At 42.6% G+C, this 18,818-nt stretch overlaps 1 pseudogene; it reads left to right on the top strand.

Annotated features, from left to right (window-relative positions):
* LOC102496801 (lupus La protein-like) overlaps nucleotides 1-18,109 on the top strand; it is a 28,369-nt pseudogene extending 10,260 nt beyond the window's left edge.
* Nucleotides 18,110-18,818: the final 709 nt, after the last annotated feature.

Here is an 18,818-nt window from a genome sequence, read left to right as displayed (position 1 = left end):
AGCGGTTGTCTACATGGGAGTCCAGCGACATAGCCATTATGCTAACTGCTGGTCCCATCCTTCAAGTTTTTAAAGTAAATATTGTCTGATATTAATATAGCTATTCTGGCTTCCTGCTGTTTATATGGTGTATATACTTTTCATCCTTTTACTTTTAACCAACCTATGCCCTTACCTTTGAAAGGCATCTAGTACTGGTAGCATACAGTTGAATCTTGCTTTGTTTACTTTCTGATAATCTCTGCCTTTCAATTAGATATTAGTCTATGCATATTTAATTTAATTTTTTTAGAGGTTTTTGCCTTAGGGCACGTGCACTAATTTGAGAAAGAGAGACAGACAGACACGGTGATAGGGAAAGTGAGAAATCATCCCCTGAGAAGTGGTCACACTGCAATCTCTTCTCTTCTCTTCTTTGCCCAGGATCTTGGGCACACACACACATATTCCCAGCATGATTTTCAAGCCACTGGGTCCAAGACTTGAACTGTGGTTGGTCATGTGAGAGTTCAATGGTGTAAACACTATGCCATCTGCTGGTCCCATTAATTTAATTATTGATATAGTTTTATTTCGTCTATCATTTAGTACTTTGCCTTTGTTTTCTTATTTATTTAAAATTTATTTACATTTAATCATGTCTTTACAGTATACAATTCTTTTTCTAACACAAATACCATGCATGTCAGTCAAGACAAAGATACTACTGTGTACATTATCATCAGCAAATAGCTTCTCAGTATTTTTGTCAATTAAGCATTCTTTTGCCAGTTTTTTCCTTCCCCTTTCTTCTCCCTCCTTTCCATACCAAACTATTTTTTCCCACATTTTATTGATTCACAAAATACCTTAATGTATAGAATCTAGTAATAAGTGCACTGTAGTTTTCTTCTGAGACATTTTCTCTCTCTCTCTATTCCCTCTTCTACTAAAGAGAGTTGTATAAACTAACTTATTTGCAAAATAAATTAGCTTAATCTCAATTCAGTCTGTTATTTGCCCAAAGCCCCATAACAATTCAATTTCTGATGCAAGGCAACAGATACTATTGTATAATTGAACTTAAACAAATAACCATTCTGTTACAAAATAAGAATGCTCACAATTATCTTCTAATTACAAAGGGGTCAGGAAGGGAGAAAAGTTATGTTTCAATTAAAAAAAACTTTTTTTAAACAAATTGCTGAACCTATCAACAACTCAGAAGAAAACTAAAATCCTTAAATCTGGATGACAAACCATAGAAGAAAATCAGTAATGTTTTAGAAAAGTCATAGAATTCTATTTCACCAGTTCAGTCTCATGTAATCTCTCTTTTGTTGAATTTGCAGTGTCACTGTGGTCTCACCTTTCTGTTAACATTCAACATTACTATTGATATTTCAGAACTTGTCCCTACCATTAAGTTGGCCTTTTTCATATTTTGTTTGTCTGTCTGTCTTTAGTTTTTCTGAAATTTCTCTTCAGAACTTCTCGAAGAGCTGGTCTAGTGTTGGTAAATTCTTTCAGGTTTCATTTATCTGAGAATGTTTATTTTTATCTTTTCTTCCCTCATGAAGTGTAATCTTAATGGATATGGTATTTTTGGTTGAAATTGTCTTTCACTTAACACTTTGAATATATTTTCCTATTCTTTCCTTGCTTGCATTGTTTCTGACAAGAGGTCTGATGTTAGCCTGATGGGATATCCTTTGAAAATAACTTGACATTTTTCTCTTGCCCATTTTAGTATCTTATCTCTGTCTGTGGTTTTGCTCTATCTGGCTATGATGTGCCTTGGAGAAGATCTTCTTGGATTGATTCTATGTGGGGTCCTTTGTATGTATTGGGTCTGGATATTTGAATGCCTCTCTAGGTTTGGGGAGTTTTCTTCCAGGATTTCATGGAATAGACTGACAATGCCCTGATTAGTTTTTTCACCTTCTGGGTTACTAATTAACTGGATGTTTGGACATCTAATGGTATCTAGTATTACTCATACATTATTCTCATGTTTTGAGTTTTTTTTTTCTCAGATTTTTGGTGAATTTTTCTAGATCAGAGGTTCTGTCTTCTGTAACTGAGATTTGATCTTCTGTATGATCTAACCTGCTTTTAACACTTTCAAGGGAAGTTTTGATTTCCTGTATTACAGCCTTCATCTCTAACAGTTCCATTTGATTATTTTTTTATGGTGTATATTTCCTTTTTCAGATTGTGGAAGAATTTCCTCACCTCCTGGAACTTGTCTCTTTTCTCCTGCATTTTCTGGAGTTCATTTTCTCTCTTCTGTTGCATCTCTGTTAGCTTTGTCACTATGAATATCCTAAATTCTTTATCTGACATTTCCACAAGTTCTATGGTACTGTCTGTGGATGATGAAGGGCTGTTCTTTTCCCTTGGGGGAGAGATATTATCTTGATTTTCCATATTTATTGTGCCTCTGTGGTGGTTTCTGGTCATCTGATGGATTGTATGTTACTTCCTACCTTCTTGAAGTTAATTCTGAGTGTTAGAGGCATGCAGAAGGAGATGACCAGCAATATGTCTGCAGTTTCGTTTCCCTGATCCTCACCAAGCAACCTGCACTTTTGCCAAAGGAACTGGATATTACCAAGACCTCACAGTTTCAAGGGATTAGGTGCATTTGGGCAGAGCTGCCAGGTTTCAACTAAGAATTCAGAGGTCTGTGGGAGGAGATGAGCTGTGCTCATTGCAACTCCATATTTCTCCCTGCTGCTCACTTTGCAGACTCTCTTCTCTGATTTTTAGTTACTTGGTGGTATATTCACGGTCGGCTAATTTGTTAGAGATTTCTGCTACTGTAAGCTCATGTGCTTCACTTTATTGTGAGGTACTTCTGCGCCTATTTCTCCTCTACTACTGTGCTTTGCAACGTGGTACCCACAGAAAGGAATTTCATTTAGACGTATAAAGATGAGTTTCTTTCTTTCTGTACCAGTTCAGTGAGGGTGAGGTTTTCTGTGACCCTAAAAGTATTCAAATGTTTTGCTACTATGCACCTAGAGCTGCCTATATACTCAGTGTGTGGAAGGTGAGAAGCAAGGTGAGAAAGTCATGTAAGAGAAGGGAAACAAAGGGGAAAAGATCAAAAAAAAAAAAGAAAGAAAGAAAAAGAAAAAAGAAAAGGCAAAACAAATCGATGAAAAGGGGAAAAAAAATTTAACAAAAAGGCAAAAAAATGAGAAGAGTGAAGGGGCAGGACTAAGCCCACCTCAGATGCACATGGATTCTGAAATTAGCAAGAGAAAGGAGAGGGCAGAGACAAGAGACAGTACCTACAGATTTTAAAGAAAAAAAGAACATATGAGAGAAAGGGAGAGGGAGAGAGAGAGACAGAGACAGAAAGAAGACAGAGACTACCCTACCCGGCTTTTCACTGGGTGTTGCCCAGGAGAGCAGTAGTTGGCCTTCTATTCAGTCCATTTGATTTCTTTCCTGCCTCTTGTGTTGCCAATTATATCACATCTATCTGTGAAATAAAACCCACAATGAAGTGTTATAATTTTTGCTTTAAACAATCATGCCATTTAAGGAAATTAGAAGAAGGAAACAAATATCGATTTTTATATTGATTGCTTATGGTGCTTTGCATTTCTTCTGATGAATCTGTGTTTCCATCTGATACCATCTCATGCCAGTTTAAAAAATGTTCTTGAGGGGCTGGCAGGTCATGTGGTTAGGGTGCTGGACCCCCACATAACTGACTGCCTTTCGAGTCCCAGACCTGGCGATTTGATTTCTCACTTTCCCTTTCTCTCTCTAGTTAAATTGAAAAGATAATAATAACAAATGAAATGAAATAAACAGTTATTTTTTAAAAAAAACTTTCCTTAACAATAGTGTTTCTGCTTTTCATTGATTTGACAATATTTCAATTATTTTTTTAAATGTTTTTGCCATAGGGTACTGGAGAGAGAGAAAGGGAAAGTGAGAAATTATACCCCAAGGGGGATGGTCATGCCACAATTCCCTCTCCTCCATTCTCTTCTCAGGATTCTGGGCATGCACACATGTTCCAAGCATGATTTTTCAAGCTACTGGGTCTGGGACTTGACCCGTAGTTGGTAACATGGGAGTCCAGTGCCTTAACCATCACGACACTTGCTGGGCCTCATTTAAAGAAACATGCTCTATTCCTTTTTTTCCACAGGTGAGAGAAAGAGAGATTGAGAGAGACCCCCAATGAGGCTCTCAGCAATCTGTCCCGGTCCAGCCCTGAGGGGCTCTGTCCTCTGTCTGGATTCTACACATTCATTTCCAGCAGATAATTTTGCTAAATATCAATTTCTGAGTGGAAGGTTTTGAATTTTTCTTTGTCTTGTGATCTGGTTAACTAATGCTGCCCCGCATGCTCCCTCAAAACCTAGTGGTGTAAAATAACGACATTTTTGTGTCTAATGATTTTCTGGTCCAAGAGCCTGGGCAGATCTTGGCTGAGTCTCCTGCTTCCCGCGACATTGGCTGTGGTCACTTGCCGGTATTTGGCTGTCACTGGGCTCTTCAGTGTTCCAAGATGATTTCATTTAGACGCCTGTCACCTTGTTAGCACGCAGGAAGCTACGGCTCAGCGGCATGGCTCCCCTCTTCACGGAGTCTCACAGTCTGTCCATGGGGTCCCCTCGGAGAGTTGACTTCTGCCCTCAGCTCAGGACTCCAGGAGCCAGTGTTTGCGGACGGAGAGCTGACTTCTGCCGACAGCTCAGGACTCCAGGAGCCAGTGTTTGCGGAGACCAAAAGAAGCTGCCCAGTTTCTCTAGGGCCAGGTTGTAGACAGACATGCGCTGTTTATATCATGCTCTTTCTTCTTCTCTTTCTTTCGTCTTTCCTTCTTCCTTTCTTCCTTTCCTTTATTTTTTTAAACCTGTTGCCAGACAACACATGTACTCATCAGAAAGAGATATGGAGACAGACAGAGAGAGAGAGAGAGAGAGAGAAAGAGAGAGAGAGAGAAAGTATCTCTCAATGGGGCAGGTCATTCCACAATCCTTTTTTCTCCATTTTCCCATCCAGTAGGATTTGAGGCATGTGTGCACATGCGCCTGGAATGTTTTTCAAGCCACTGAGGCAGGGGCTTCAGCTGCAGTCAGGCATGCGGATCCAGCTTTCCAGCCCAGCACTTAACTGCTGCCCTATGTGCTGGGTGCAGGGTTACTTTCCATGAACAATGTCTCTATTTTTGAACTATGAGTCATATTTTCCTGTTTCTTTGCTTGTGTGATGACAGTGCAGTGAATATAATGAATCTTTGATTCTTTTTTAAATTTATTTTTTATTTTATTATTTGTTAAGAGTGATTTTTGCTATAGGGTACATGTGCTCTCCGGAGAAACAGAGAAAGAGACAGAGAGACAGAAAGTGAGAAATCACCCCCCAAGAGGGATGGCCATGCCACAATCCCTTCTCCTCCATTCTCCTCTCGGGATCTTGGGCACGCACGCACACGTGCCTGGCGTAAATTTTAAGCTGCCTGGTCTGGGACTGGAACCACGGTCGGCTATGTGGGAGTTCAGCGGTGTAATCATTACGCCATCTGCTAGCCCCATGAATCTTCCATTGTATTGCTGCGTCTAAAGTAGGCCTCGGCCAGTGGGCTGCTAACTCCAGTCACCTGAAACTCCGGTGCCTGTCTCCTGAGCGGCACAGCCTACTTACAGTCCCTGCTGCTTCCTTCGTCTTCCAGGGGCCACTTCCTGTCATTTTCACTTGGTGGAACTTCCCATTGTCCTCGGAGTTTCCCATTTCTGTGCATTTCAGGAGTCAGCAAAAGACATGAGTGGAATTCGGATGCAGATTTGGGGGGTTATCTCTGTGTTTCCCCAGTTTTGGGGATTTCCTTCCACTCACTTCCTCATATTTTAGCTGCTTTGTCATTCCAAACTCCATTTCCCGGCTTCTCAAGCCAGAGAGAATGTGGAGTCTTGATTAGAAATAGCTGTGACACAGAAATCGTGGACAGAAATCGACTGGAAGTGAAAAGCTGTACAATCCAAACGTTACCCAGAAAGTTCTCTTTTTTGGGAGGTCAGCCGCTCTCCAGTTTATCCCTCTGTTCTGTCATTCTCCGATATTTTAAACTCAGAAGAATGTTTTAAATCTAGATTTTGTCATTTTATTTATGTACTTACGTTTGAGAGATTTTTGCTTTTAGGGCATGTCTCTGGCTTAAATTTTGGCCAGAGAGACAGAAAGCACGAAATCACTCCCCTGGGGAGATGGCAATGCCTCAATTCCTTCTCCTGCATTCTCCTCTGGATTTTGGGCGTGCACACACATGCACCCAGTGTGAGTTTCAAGCTGCTGGGTCCAGGACTAAAACTGCGGTGGCCACATGGAGTCCAGCATCTTAAGTACGATGCCTCCCGTCTGCTGGTCTCAATTTTATAATTTTATGTAGGAGGGTTACTCTGATAGCCACTCTGCTATTACTGAAAATAAAATCTAGATATTAATTTTTACTCTGTCAAAGTTATAATATTTTCATTTGATTCTGCATTCAAATTTCCCTAGAGAAATAGTCTTTGTCATATGTTTAAATGGATTAAATATCATATCACTTTTAAAAACTGTGTCTTATTTAATGATACTTTTTAAATTTTGGCTTTACACCATGGTATGACAATTTTAGTCCCTAAGATCTTTCATGTTAAAGTATATCTGAACTGCTTCCTTTGCATTCACACGATAGCCTGACAGAGATATTTTTTTCTTACAGCTTTGTAGCTTTTGCTCTATTCTTCTGAGACTGATTTTTTCATAAATGTTGATAGCCAAGTTGATATTTTTCTTCTTATACATGACTTAATTTTCCTGCCTACATAGCATAAACAATTTTTAAAAATGTTTAAATTTTTATTTATTTGTTTATCTTTTAGCAAGAGAATTTTTAGAGTTTATTTCTTCCATGAGTGAGAGGGAGAGAGAGAGAGAGAGAGAGAGAAAGAGAGAGAGAATGTATAGAAGCAGCTTTAAGAGCCTCGACACCGTAATCCACCTGCAGCTCCGGCCGACCCCAGATGGGCACAGATGTGCCCACGTGCTGGTGGAGGTCTTGGCTGTACACCTGGAACCTTCCCTGTGGGCCAGGCTCACAGAGGATGCATTTTACTACTGAGCCACCGTTGAGCACCCTGAACAACTTAATCCTTTATCTTTGAAGCCCAACAACTTCCTCGTTTTATGGACATAGTTCTGTGTCGGTTTTATCTGGTATGTGAGACATCCTTTTCATTTCCAGGTTTTGCTCTTCTTGCTAGTGTTCCAGTAATGAAGGGACTTCAAAAGTTCGTGGAAGTTGGAATTAAAGCGTGACTTTATTGCAGTGCAGAAAATGTTACGTCCATGAATAGTTTTCTTTTAATAATACGTATTTTCCATGAAGTTTTTCAAGACCCCATGTATCTTTGTATTTTTTTCCCCTTCTGATCTATTTGTTGGCCATTCTGATATAAGGGCGCCAATTATTATTGGGCTGCAGACACTTCATTCTCATCTGTTTTTATTTATTTATTTAGTTTTGGAGAGGTATTTGCTATAGGGCACGTGCGCTCACCAGACAGACAGAGAGAGACAGAGAGACAGAAAGCAAGAAATCACGCCCCCAGGGGGGATGGCCACGCCACAATCCCTTCTCTTCCATTCTCCTCTCTGAATCTTGGGCATGCATGCACACGCACCTGGCGTGAGTTTAAGCCACCAAGTCCGGGACTTGAACCACGGCGACTACATGGGAGTTCAGTGACATAGCCATTATGCTAATTGCTGGTCCCTTTTTTTTCTCATCTCATCTTTACGTCTGTTTCTCTGAATTGCTTTAGTACGAATTTTTCTATGATCTATTATTTAATAAATAATTTATTGATTTGCTTAGCAGGTCTTTACCTCAGTGTTGTCTTGGTTCTCAGTGTGTTTGCTAATCTCCCCTACTCCTTGCATTTAATTATATTCCTTTGCCATTCCACCTTTGAATATTTTTTTTCCAAGTTGCTTTATAGATAAAGTAGTCTTTAGAATCTACTACTCTCGGAAAATGTTTTTGGGTTCTTCATTAGGTTTTGCAGCAGAGGACATTTGGTGCATTTGAAAAGTTTTTCTGCAGTCTGATTGCAAAGTCATCAGATGTCTTTGTCAGTTTGGGTTGCTATAACGAAATATCCTCCATTGAGTAATTTAAAAAGGACAGACAGATGTTTCCCATGGGCTTGCAGACTGCAACGTCTAAGATCTAGGCTCCAGCACATCCGGCATCTGCTGAGGGCTCTGCTTCATAGCTGGTGCCTTCCGTGTCCTCATTTGGCAGAGGGCAAGGGGTCCCCGCAAACTTTTTCCATGAGTGCTAATCTCTGTCTGCCTCCAAATACCATCTTCTTGGGGGTTAGATTTCAGCATGTGAATTTCTTTTAGAAAGATTCTTTTTGCTATTGGGCACATGTGCTTGCTAGAGAGACAGAGACACAGAAAGGGAGAAATCACCTCCCAGGGGGATGGCCATGTTGCAATTCCTTCTCCTTCATTCTCCTCTCTGGATTTTGGGTGTCCATGCATATGCCTCGTGGGAGTTTTAAGTTGCTGGGTCCAGGACTCGAACCACAGTCGACTATGTGGGAATTAGGGATGTAACCCTCACACCATCTGCTGACCCTTCAACATACGAATTTTGAGGGATTGCTTACATTCAGGCATAGTACCCCTCCCCCTCAGATAAGTGTGGGGACCGAGGGTTGCTTTCTATTCACTGTCTTCCTTCTCCCTTCCTTTCTCTTTATCTCTTTCTCTTCTTTCTTCCTCCTATCCTTTCTTCCCCTTTTCATTCTATGACAGAGAATATGTGTGTGTGAGGAAGAGGGACAGAGAAGGCTCCCTCCCATTGGAGCCTGGTCATGTGATAACCCTTTATACTCTATTTCTTCATCATGTCAGGATCCTGGGCACGTGTGCACACACCTAGCCCGTTTCCCAAGCCACGAGGGCTGGGATTCAAACCGCAGTCGGCCATGTGGGATCCGGCTCTGGGCCCAGCTCTCTGCATTTCTTAGAGCCTCTGAGTCCAGAAGGCTGAGCTCCCTTGGGGCCCAGTACAGGTGCTTCCTGGGGGCCCAGGGATCTGCTTTCTCTTTTGGGAATCAGTTGAATATCCCGGACCAAGATCCGGTCCGTCTTTCCAAGAAGCAGCATAATCACATAAGCTTTCATTTCATTTTTCCATGAACTTTTTTGAAATCCTCCTGTACTTGCTTCTAGAAGCCTGGGTTTAATTGATCAAGTTTTCTTTTTTCTTTTTTTTTTTTTTTTGTTGTTGTTGTTTTTCCTCACAAAAGTAGATTAAAAATAAGGTAATTTGTAGGGACCAACAGATGGTATGATGGTTAGTCGATGGACTCCCACGTGATTGACTGCGGTTTTAAGTCCCAGGCCCGGTGGCTTAAAACTCACTCTGGGTGCAAGTGCGTTCATACCCAAAATCCCAGGAGAATGGAGGACAAGGGATTGCAGCATGGCCATCCCCCTCCCCTCAGGGGGTGATTTCTTGTCTCTTTCTGTCTCTCTATCTCTTTCTGTCTCTCCAGCAAGCACACGCTCCTTATGACAAAAATCTGTATTAAAAAAAAAAAAGGAATAAGGTAATTTTCAAACAAATTTTCTTTATTTTTTTAAAGCTTTTATTTTTAATTGGTAAATAATATGCTTATGGTGAACAATTTGGTATTTTCATAGAAGTATACATTATGAATTAAATTAATTGTGTCTATATCTCACACACTTTTTGTATCTATCATTTCTCTCTCTTCTCTGAGCAGTCTGTTGCATTGTCGCTAACTGTGGTCACCACGCTGTGAAAAAGACCTCAAGATCTTATTCTTTGCCTTACGGAAACTTTGTACTGTGATAGAAAAGGAACCCAGAATGTCTGTGGATTCCAGATCCATTCAACCCCAGAGGCCTCAGGAAAGCACGGCCTGAAACCGGTCCGACCCAGACCTGTCAGGATTATTGCCGAGGGGCATGCTTTCGTTTATGACGAGCAAGCTGGGACGCTGCGCCGGGCTGGTGGATCTTACAGGAGCCTGACGCTCGCCCTTTCCTCCCCCAGTGTGCTGGAGTTCATAATGTAAAGAACGAGGAAGGCAGAGCTAATCCGTCGCCTGTAATATTTTAGATGACCCGAGGTGAACTCCCAGCAAACAACTGGTAATCTCCCCTCTCTGTTCTTTCTCCTTATTACATAAGCTTGATTTCCTGGTTTTAAACTTAATGAGCACATGTCTGGGAAATTAGAAATGTATTCGTCTGGGTAGTCTCACCTAAGCCCTGGCTCATCACACCTCAGCCTTCTTTTGAGGTTAACAGTGCTTTCGAACAACATCGCATGCCCTCCTGCTGTAGTTTGAATATGTCTCCTAAATTCATGTATTGAGCAATCACAACGGGACCAAGAGAAGAACTTGTGTTCCAATTAGGAGGTCAGATGTGGGACGTGGTGTGGTGGGCAAGGAGGATGGAGGAGAAGGGACTTTGGTGTGGCCATTGTTTCTGGGAAGACTTTTCTCACTTCCCCTCCCTCTTTCTCTTTCTGCCTCTCTCTAGTGAGCACACATGTCCTATAGCAAATTAAAAACAAAACAAAACAAAACATTGGAGCCCAGCGACATAGCCATTACGCCAACTGCTGGTCCCTACTTCTAATTTTTTGAGAAAACTCTATAGTTTTTCTCTTAATAGCTGCATTAATATACATTCCCATCAACAGTTTACAAATGGTCCCTCTTCTCCATATTCTCACCAATACTCGTTTTTGCCTTTTTGATAATACGTATTTTAACAGATGTGAGGTGATATCTTATTGTGGTTTTAACTTGCATTTCCCTGATCATTAGTGATGTTGAACACATTTCCATATGCTCAGTGGCCATTTCTGTTCTTTAGAAAACGTCTATTTATGGGGCCAGCAGATGGCATAATGGTTATGTAGCTGGACTCCCATGTAGTCGACTGTGGTTTGAGTCCTGGACCTGGTGGCTTAAACTCACGCCGGGCATGTGTGCGTGTGTGCCCAGGATCCTGAGAAGAGAATGGAGGAGAAGGGATTGTGGTGTGGCCATCCTCCGGTGGGGTGGGGGGTGATTTCTTTTTCGCTTTCTGTCTTTCTGGCGAGGGCACATACCCTATAGCAAAAACCTCTCAAACAAAAAAAAAAAGAAAAGAAAAAGAAAATGTCTATTCAGAGCCTTTGACCACTTTTCAGTGGGTTATTTTTACTCTTGATTTATTTGTGTTTTTTGGATATCTTGGATTTTAGCTCCTTATAGATGTTATGATTTGCAAATAGTTACTCCCAATCTTTAGGCTGTCTTTTTACTCTTCTTTTTATTTATTTATTTTTTGAGAGGTTTATTTATTTATTTATATTTGCTATAGGGTGTGTGCACTCGCCAGAAATACAGAGACAGACAGAGAGACAGAAAGTGAGAAATCACCCCCCCCCGGGGGGTGGGGTGGCCACACCACAATCCCTTCTCCTCTAGTCTCTTCTCGGGATCCTGGGCATGCACGCACACATGCCCAGTGTGAATTTAAGCCACCAGGTCTGGGACTTGAACCACGGTTGACTACATGGGAGTCCAGTGACATAGCTATTATGCCAACTGCTGGTCCCATCTTTTTACTCTTCTAATTGTTTCACCTGTTGGGAGAAAAGCTTTTCAGTTTGATGCAATCTCATTTTCCTGTTTTTGCTCTTGTTGCCTGTGCTTTTAGGATTATATCATTGCCCCGATCGATCTCCTGAAGCTTTTTCTCGGTGCTTTCCTGTAGTAGTTTTATAGTTTTAGGTCTTCCATTTAAGTCTTTAATCTATTTTGAGCTGATTTTTGTATGTGGTCTGAGATCAGGGTCTCATTTCATTCTGGACAGACGAGCCCCAAACCTTTTGGGTAGCAGTTGTCCAACACTGCAGCTTGGCATTAAGCTCTAATTCTGAGTTACTAAAACAAAGAATTCCCTTGAATATTTATGCAGAAAATCTGCCGTCCAGAGTTTGAAATACGATGGTAAGACGAAAGAGAAGCTTAGACTGTGCTAACTCTCTTGTCTGGCATGTATCCTCATGCCTCACTTTTCCTGGAAATGGATAGGAATGGACAATCGAGCGAATCATGGTATTGGTAAGAGACTCTGAAACGTTAGGTGTGGGAGAGGTGTGTGAGCATCTCAGTCGTAGCAAATGTGCACTGCCTTCCCATCTTTGCTACCTATCCCAGGACACTGAGGATAATCGCTTATGAGTTCAGTCCTAAGGGAACTGTGGAGGATGGAAGAAACCCTAGGAAAGGGACATATGACTTAGTGGCAAACTGGTAACCTAGGCACCAATCCCAGATGGAAGGATTGTGATTCTATTGAAAAGAGGGCAGGGAACTCACTAAACCATACCACATAAATTAAAATTTATTAATTTTTTTTTTGACGAGATGAGATACTTTCTAGCTCAGGAGATGGAAGTAGATACAGTCTATTCTTACTTCAAGATTGCTTTTGACTCTCTTGAAAGTTTTTTTCCTCTTTTTTCTTAGGGCAGTATCTTGCTATGTCATGATCCTCCTGCCTCAACTTCCCAAGGAGCTGGGACCATGGGCATGCGCCACTGTGCCTGAGTTTTCAGGGTGGGCTGGGGATGATCCTGGGCCTCGCTTGCGGTCTCAGCTTGCTAAATAGCAGCATTGACCAGCCCATACTGTGTGGCTGGACCTTGATTTTTTTTTTTTTTTTTAATAAAATGAAGAAAGGCGAATAGGCGGTCAGTAGTAGGAGATATACTCATAACTGGGTAGGGGACTAACTGAACCCAAGAAGGCTCATTAAGGGATACTGCTAGCCTTGGTGTATAGTTCTGAAGTTTTACACATAGATTGCGCCCTTGCCAGGGCCGAAACCCCATAAAAGTTTTATTTTTTAATTTACTTTATACGTTTAATCACTGTACATCAACACAGCTTTTTAATATTTTGTAAATGTCTATTATGTGCCAGGCACTGTGCTGTGTGTTATACGTGCACGATACTTCAGCATTTCGTATAATTCTCACAATAGCCTTATCAGATGGGGCTCATTATCTGCATTTTCTATATGAATAGAAGGAAACCTGATAACTTAATTAGCTTGGCTAAGACTGGCCATGGCAGTGCTTCGGTACCAACCTTGACTTCTTGACTTCTCTTTAACACTCTTTTTAAAGTTCTTCCCACTAATGTTTAGAGCAAGAAAATGAGTCAATAGGCATAGGAAATGAGTGTGGAAGAGCTACCGGGGAATGTGCTTAAAGGCAGAATTAGTATCAGAAAGAATTCTAATAGGCGGGAGCAAATTTAATCAGAGGGCGCTTAGCAGGGATGCATGTGCAGTCCCCCGCACAGTTCCAAATATCCAGCTGCACAGGGCACTGTGGTTTGGCAGCTGCAGAGCCCGACGCAGTTCAGTAGAGTGACATAACTGCCCGAAAAGCACATGAGAATGGGCTCCACGTTTATACGAATCCAGGACTGCAGACAAGGGGCTAGATTACTCTGTTGTGTTGTTTGTTTCCGGCCAGCCCACATCCAGAAAACCTTTGGAGGGGCATAGGCAGTGCTAACTAGTCCCTGTGGACCGGCTCAGTCCCAGTGTTTTGTGTGTGTGTCTGTGTGTCTGTGTATATATAGTTAGTTTTCCAGAGGACTCGTGCACTAGCATGGAGAGGCAGAGTGAGAGAAAAGGGCAGAGCGCCCTCCCATGGGGAGTGGTCACACCACGATTCCTCCTCTGTTTCTCTCTCCTATCAGGATTTGGGGTATGCGCTCACACATGCTCAGTGCGCTTTTCAAACTGCTGGAGCCTAGGTTCGAACCACGTTCTGCCGTGTGGGATCCAGCTCCCTTAACCACCCAACTGTGGGGCAGGCCCTCAGTACCATTTTTCTTTCATTCTTTCACAAGCACGTTCCTGAATACTTATGCGAAGCCTTTGTGTTAGATACGGAGGAAATGGCAGTTTATAGAACAGCTCTCTTGTAGCTTAAAGTCCTACTAGAGAGGTAAAAAAAGGAATAAATACACAGACAGATGTATGCTGTAGTGCTAGATACAGTCGTAATACATGCTGGAAAATTAATAAATACACAGACAGATGTATGCTGTAGTGCTAGATACAGTCGTAATACATGCTGGAAGGAAAGAAAGCGTAGAGAATAAAGCTAGATAATGGAGTGGGGACTATTTCAGATAAATTGGCCAGGGACAGCGTCTCTAAAGACTGGCATTTGATGGTAGACCAAAAATACCTAAATGAAGGCATCATACGTGGATGAAGAAACGGCTCCCTGTGCTACTTTAGCAGCGATGCTGCATGAGGAAAAGCAGGGCTTCTGGGCTGTCCCAGGACCAAGTGAATAACATGCTTCGAGGACAAGATGGCCAACCTGATGATGACAGAGACATGGCCATTGGGCTTGGCCGTGTAGAAGTCATTGGTGACCCGTGTCTCTCCTCAGAATTAACGGAAGGAGTCTGAAGAAATCTAGCCTTGAAATGAAAAGTCTCAGAGCAGTGTTTCTCAAAATTTGTGTGGACCATCTGAAGACCGAAAATAAAGTCTCTGGGGTTATATGGTCATGGAATCTTCATGATTAACAGAAATTTCTTATTCTTCTTCAAGTTTGAAAACTACTTATGCAGGGATTCCTGTACGACGTGAAATGCCAACAAATTGTTCTGCATCTCCTTGAAGGACTGATGAACAGAGGCTAAAAGGAGCCATATCCCTGTTACACGTGAGATTGAACACGTGAATGCTGAGCTTTAAAAGTGGAATGAGTAGCTTCTAATAGAAATGAGTTCTCCTCCAATGAAGCAGAGACGTGTCACTTTTGGGGGGGTTAACTGAGGAGAATTTAAGCATCTTATGGCATTGGAAGAGTGTTGCACCAATCACTTAACCCAGCAGTTCCATTACTCTGAAAGGCAAACAGCACACACTCACCCTGCTCTTAATATCCAGAGGAACACGAACTTGAACTAGCCTTTTCCGTGTCTGATCTGGCTTTGAAAATGTCAGAAAAAGACATTTCTACATTACTGAGCCCCAGGGCTGGTTAGCGCTGTCGAGTGAACATCAGATAGTCCATTAATTGACCAGAGAAATAGGGGAGTTAAAGTTTTACTGAAAAAGCCAAAAAGAAAAGAAATCTTATGAATTGCGAGAAAGCGCTACGTCCACGCGGATTTCCATCACGACACGTCAGGAATATCCTGGACATCCGTTTCCTTGCTGTTATCGGATAGTATTATGATTAAATTAGGGCAAAAGCAGAGAACAGAGAGCTTGGATTTGTTAGCAAACGAGCCGTTTCGGGTCTGTGTCCCACGCACTGCACGGGGGCGCTTTCTGCAGGCCCATGACACGTCCCGTGTGCCGCAGAGGCCGGGCCGCGGACCCGCTCGTTTGTTGAAGCATATGTGTTATTGTTGAGCTCACCACACAGCTGTGGGGGGAAACGCGGCTCACCCTAAGGTTATAACCTCCTCCCTCCTCTAAATTACTGTTTACTGATGTGGGAAAAAGGACTCCTGGCATAGCCCGATAATTATCCTGGCCCAGCTCAATAATTAATGAAGTGTTAAAAAGACTCTGCTAAAGTTTGTGCATCTGCTACGGAGGGTGCGAAAGTACAAGAAATGTGCCCGTGTAGCCAAGTCCGACACACGTGGTCTTCCCCGCCCTCCCAAGAGAGGATCAGGGGAGTGAGCAAGAGTGAATGAGTTAGCGAAGGAGAGAGACTTACTACCAACCTGTTTCCAGGTTACGGGGAATGCAGAGAATAGAGAAGCCCAAGGCGGAAAAGCTGTAACTTCTTAGTGTTTTTCCTCTGTGCCTTATAGGTAGGTCCTTTAGTTTGCGAAAGGAACTTTGTATGCAGAAACATGCTTGTGAAATTCTCCCTTGGTTATAATATAGTACTTGTTAGATCAGCAGTTTAAAATAATTTGATGATGATAATGCAAGGACAAATAATTACTGCCACTATTGTGCATTTATCTCCTGAAGTTTTATGAAGGTTGTAGGCTGGCATCTTGCCTAGTGAATAAGATATCAAGAGTGCTTTTTTAGCTACAAAATTAACAAAGGAAGGAATAAATATTATTTTTCCCTCAAAGGACCCAGTTTGGAAAAAGCCCAAGGATTAACTCTTTGTGCCTCAGTGCGATTTCACAGTGTGTCACCTCTCACACTTGTCCTCATCAATCTTTGACACAGGACCAGGCCGCAGACAGGCCTCGGGGCTTTCCCAGGAACCCCTGCTGCTTGACTGGAAAGTCGTCCGGCCAGGGGTTTCTGAAACACAGCTCAGGCCAGTTCAAGCAAAGGGTCTTCACTACCTGTAGGACGGAAGGATGTAGGGAGATGCGTTAGTGTGGTTTCATTCAGCCCTTTCCTCTTCCCTGTCTCCCGTCCTGTTATTTACATTCCTGTTCAGGGTACGAACAAGACATCTGACAGGCCCTGTTTTAAGAACTCTACCCTGGTGTGGTTGACGGTTGAATATCGTTTTGCCTTTTTTCTCTCCTGGCGTTCTGTAGGTGCATTTCTTAGCGTCCCTGATTTCTCTATGTGACAACCAAAGGGGAGAACAGCGTAAAGAGTAACCCTGGAGGAATTAAGGTGCGAGCTGCCCCATTTCCCCCACCCCTCTTTAATATGAAACTTGTTACAGGCCCTTTTTTTTTTTTTTAAACCTCTCAGCAGGAAGTAGTTGTTTTAAATAAAGCAATCCGAGATTGATATTACTATCCCTTCATTTTTTTCACCTTAGACAAAATATTCTGGACCTTTGAATAGTATAAGAAACCTTAAGTCTGTTGGGTAATAAATTCAAAATTTGATTACTTAGCCTGTCCCCTGAAAATAATATTGATAAAAATCCTCCTTCAGAAGGAGGGGAGATCTTGGTCTGGCTTTGGCTTCTACTCAGAAGGCAGCCAGGTATCATGGCTGTTACCGTTAGGGAACTACGCTACCTGGGACTTCCTCCATGGGTCCTCTTATGGTCCTTTCTCCTTCAACTAAAAGAATTGTACGAGATCCTTTTGCTTTGTCATGGACTTTTGAACAAAAAGACGAGATCCCAACGCATTTTATTTTGCTTTTTTGTTTTTTAGTAACAAAATAGACACATGTGAAGACACATGCATCAAGTCAATGAGCAGACGCCAAGCAGGGCCTACCAAGTTCTAACGAGGTGTAGTTTGTTAATCTCAGTATGTCAGGAGACGGCAAAGACTGTTGAGTGCGACTGACTTCTCACTCTTCCGTAAGCACTCTGTAAAGTTCGCTTTACACGCGCATAAACTGTTTATGTCAAGCTTCAATTCTTGCTCACCGAGGGAGTGGGATTTAGAAACTCGGAATGGGGAACATCGTGAGGCAGTGAGACTCTCTCCCGCATGACCCACGTACCTGTCATGGCCAGCTGTTGGCTCGTGTCCCACAGTGCCAGCGATGGAGCTGCTCTGAACACTTACACGCGTCCTTGTTCAAATGCAGCGTCCAAGTACTGAGTCCTGTTCGGCTGATTTGTGCAAAAGGCTTTGCTTCCCCCACAGTGCTCTGTGAAAGGTTGGCTGACCGCCTTGTTTGTTCACGAGGACAGTGTGCTTCTGCCTTCTTCCACCTCTTCGGTTTGAGTGCTCTTTGACGTTTTCTCTGCTGTGATTGGCATCTTTTGCAGCTGTCGGACTAAGTTCTGAGTCTTCGATACTCAAAATGTGGGTGACGGAGCAGCACCATCAACATCACCTGGGGCTGGTTGGAAATACGGACACGTAGGCTCTGTTCAAGAAGCACTGGATTAGAACCCTTGTCTTAACACGTTTCTGAGTGATTCTACACACAGCGAAGTTCCAAGAGCGTTAGACATGTTTTTGGTTCAATGATTTGCTTCCTGTTGTTCCTGTAACTGAACATGGGTCTTTTTATTGACATTTCTTCCAGAACACCACTAAACACTTCCCACTCTCCACAGTACGAGGGAAACACAGAGGCCAAGTCGGAGGAGCCACACGAGGCCCGAGCGAAGAGGTAGACAGTCCTCCACATTAAGTGGTGTTCACAGGACACCACACAGGACGACCTGGTGGGTCCACGTGACCCAGTAGACAATCAGATGGCTTTCTCTATGCCGTACATTTGTTAATTATCTTAGGGAAAATTCTACTTTTTCTTATATTTTAGTTATCTTTATTTTATTTTTTGAGAGGTTTTTGCTATAAGGGTGCGTGTGCTTGCCAGAAAGACAGAGAGAGACAGAGAGACAGAAAGCAAGAAATCACCGGGGGCACGCCGCAATCCCTTCTCCTCCGTTCTCCTCTCAGGATCTTGGGCACACACGCACACGCGCCCAGTGTGGGTTTTAAGCCACTGGGTCTGGGACTCGAACTGCGGTCTACTACATGGGAGTCCAGCGACATAGCCATTATGCCAACTGCTGGTCCCTTAGTTATCTTTATATATGAAAGCTCTCCTGTTGGAAAAAACACTTTTTGAGGCAGGCAAAATGTTCATATTTATTGCCTTCACAGCCCTTAGTCCAGGGCTTTGGTCATAATAGGAAGTTAATAACTGACGGTTCTTTGAGTGTAACACGTGCCAACATAAGCCATACGCTTAGGAGGTCGCTCTTTCTAGAGAAGATGAGCAGCTCCATACCGACACGACACAGTGCACTGAGGGGAGAGTGTCTTGGCTTCGTGAGGCACGGCTGTGCCCTAAGAGCAGGGGGCACGTCGGCTACG

This window comes from Tupaia chinensis, unplaced genomic scaffold (assembly GCF_000334495.1).
Source record: "Tupaia chinensis unplaced genomic scaffold, TupChi_1.0 Scaffold000212_1, whole genome shotgun sequence".
In the NCBI taxonomy this organism is placed as follows: Eukaryota; Metazoa; Chordata; class Mammalia; order Scandentia; family Tupaiidae; genus Tupaia; species Tupaia belangeri.
The sequence above is the reverse complement of the archived record's forward strand: the minus strand, read 5'-3'. Positions and strand labels throughout refer to the sequence as shown.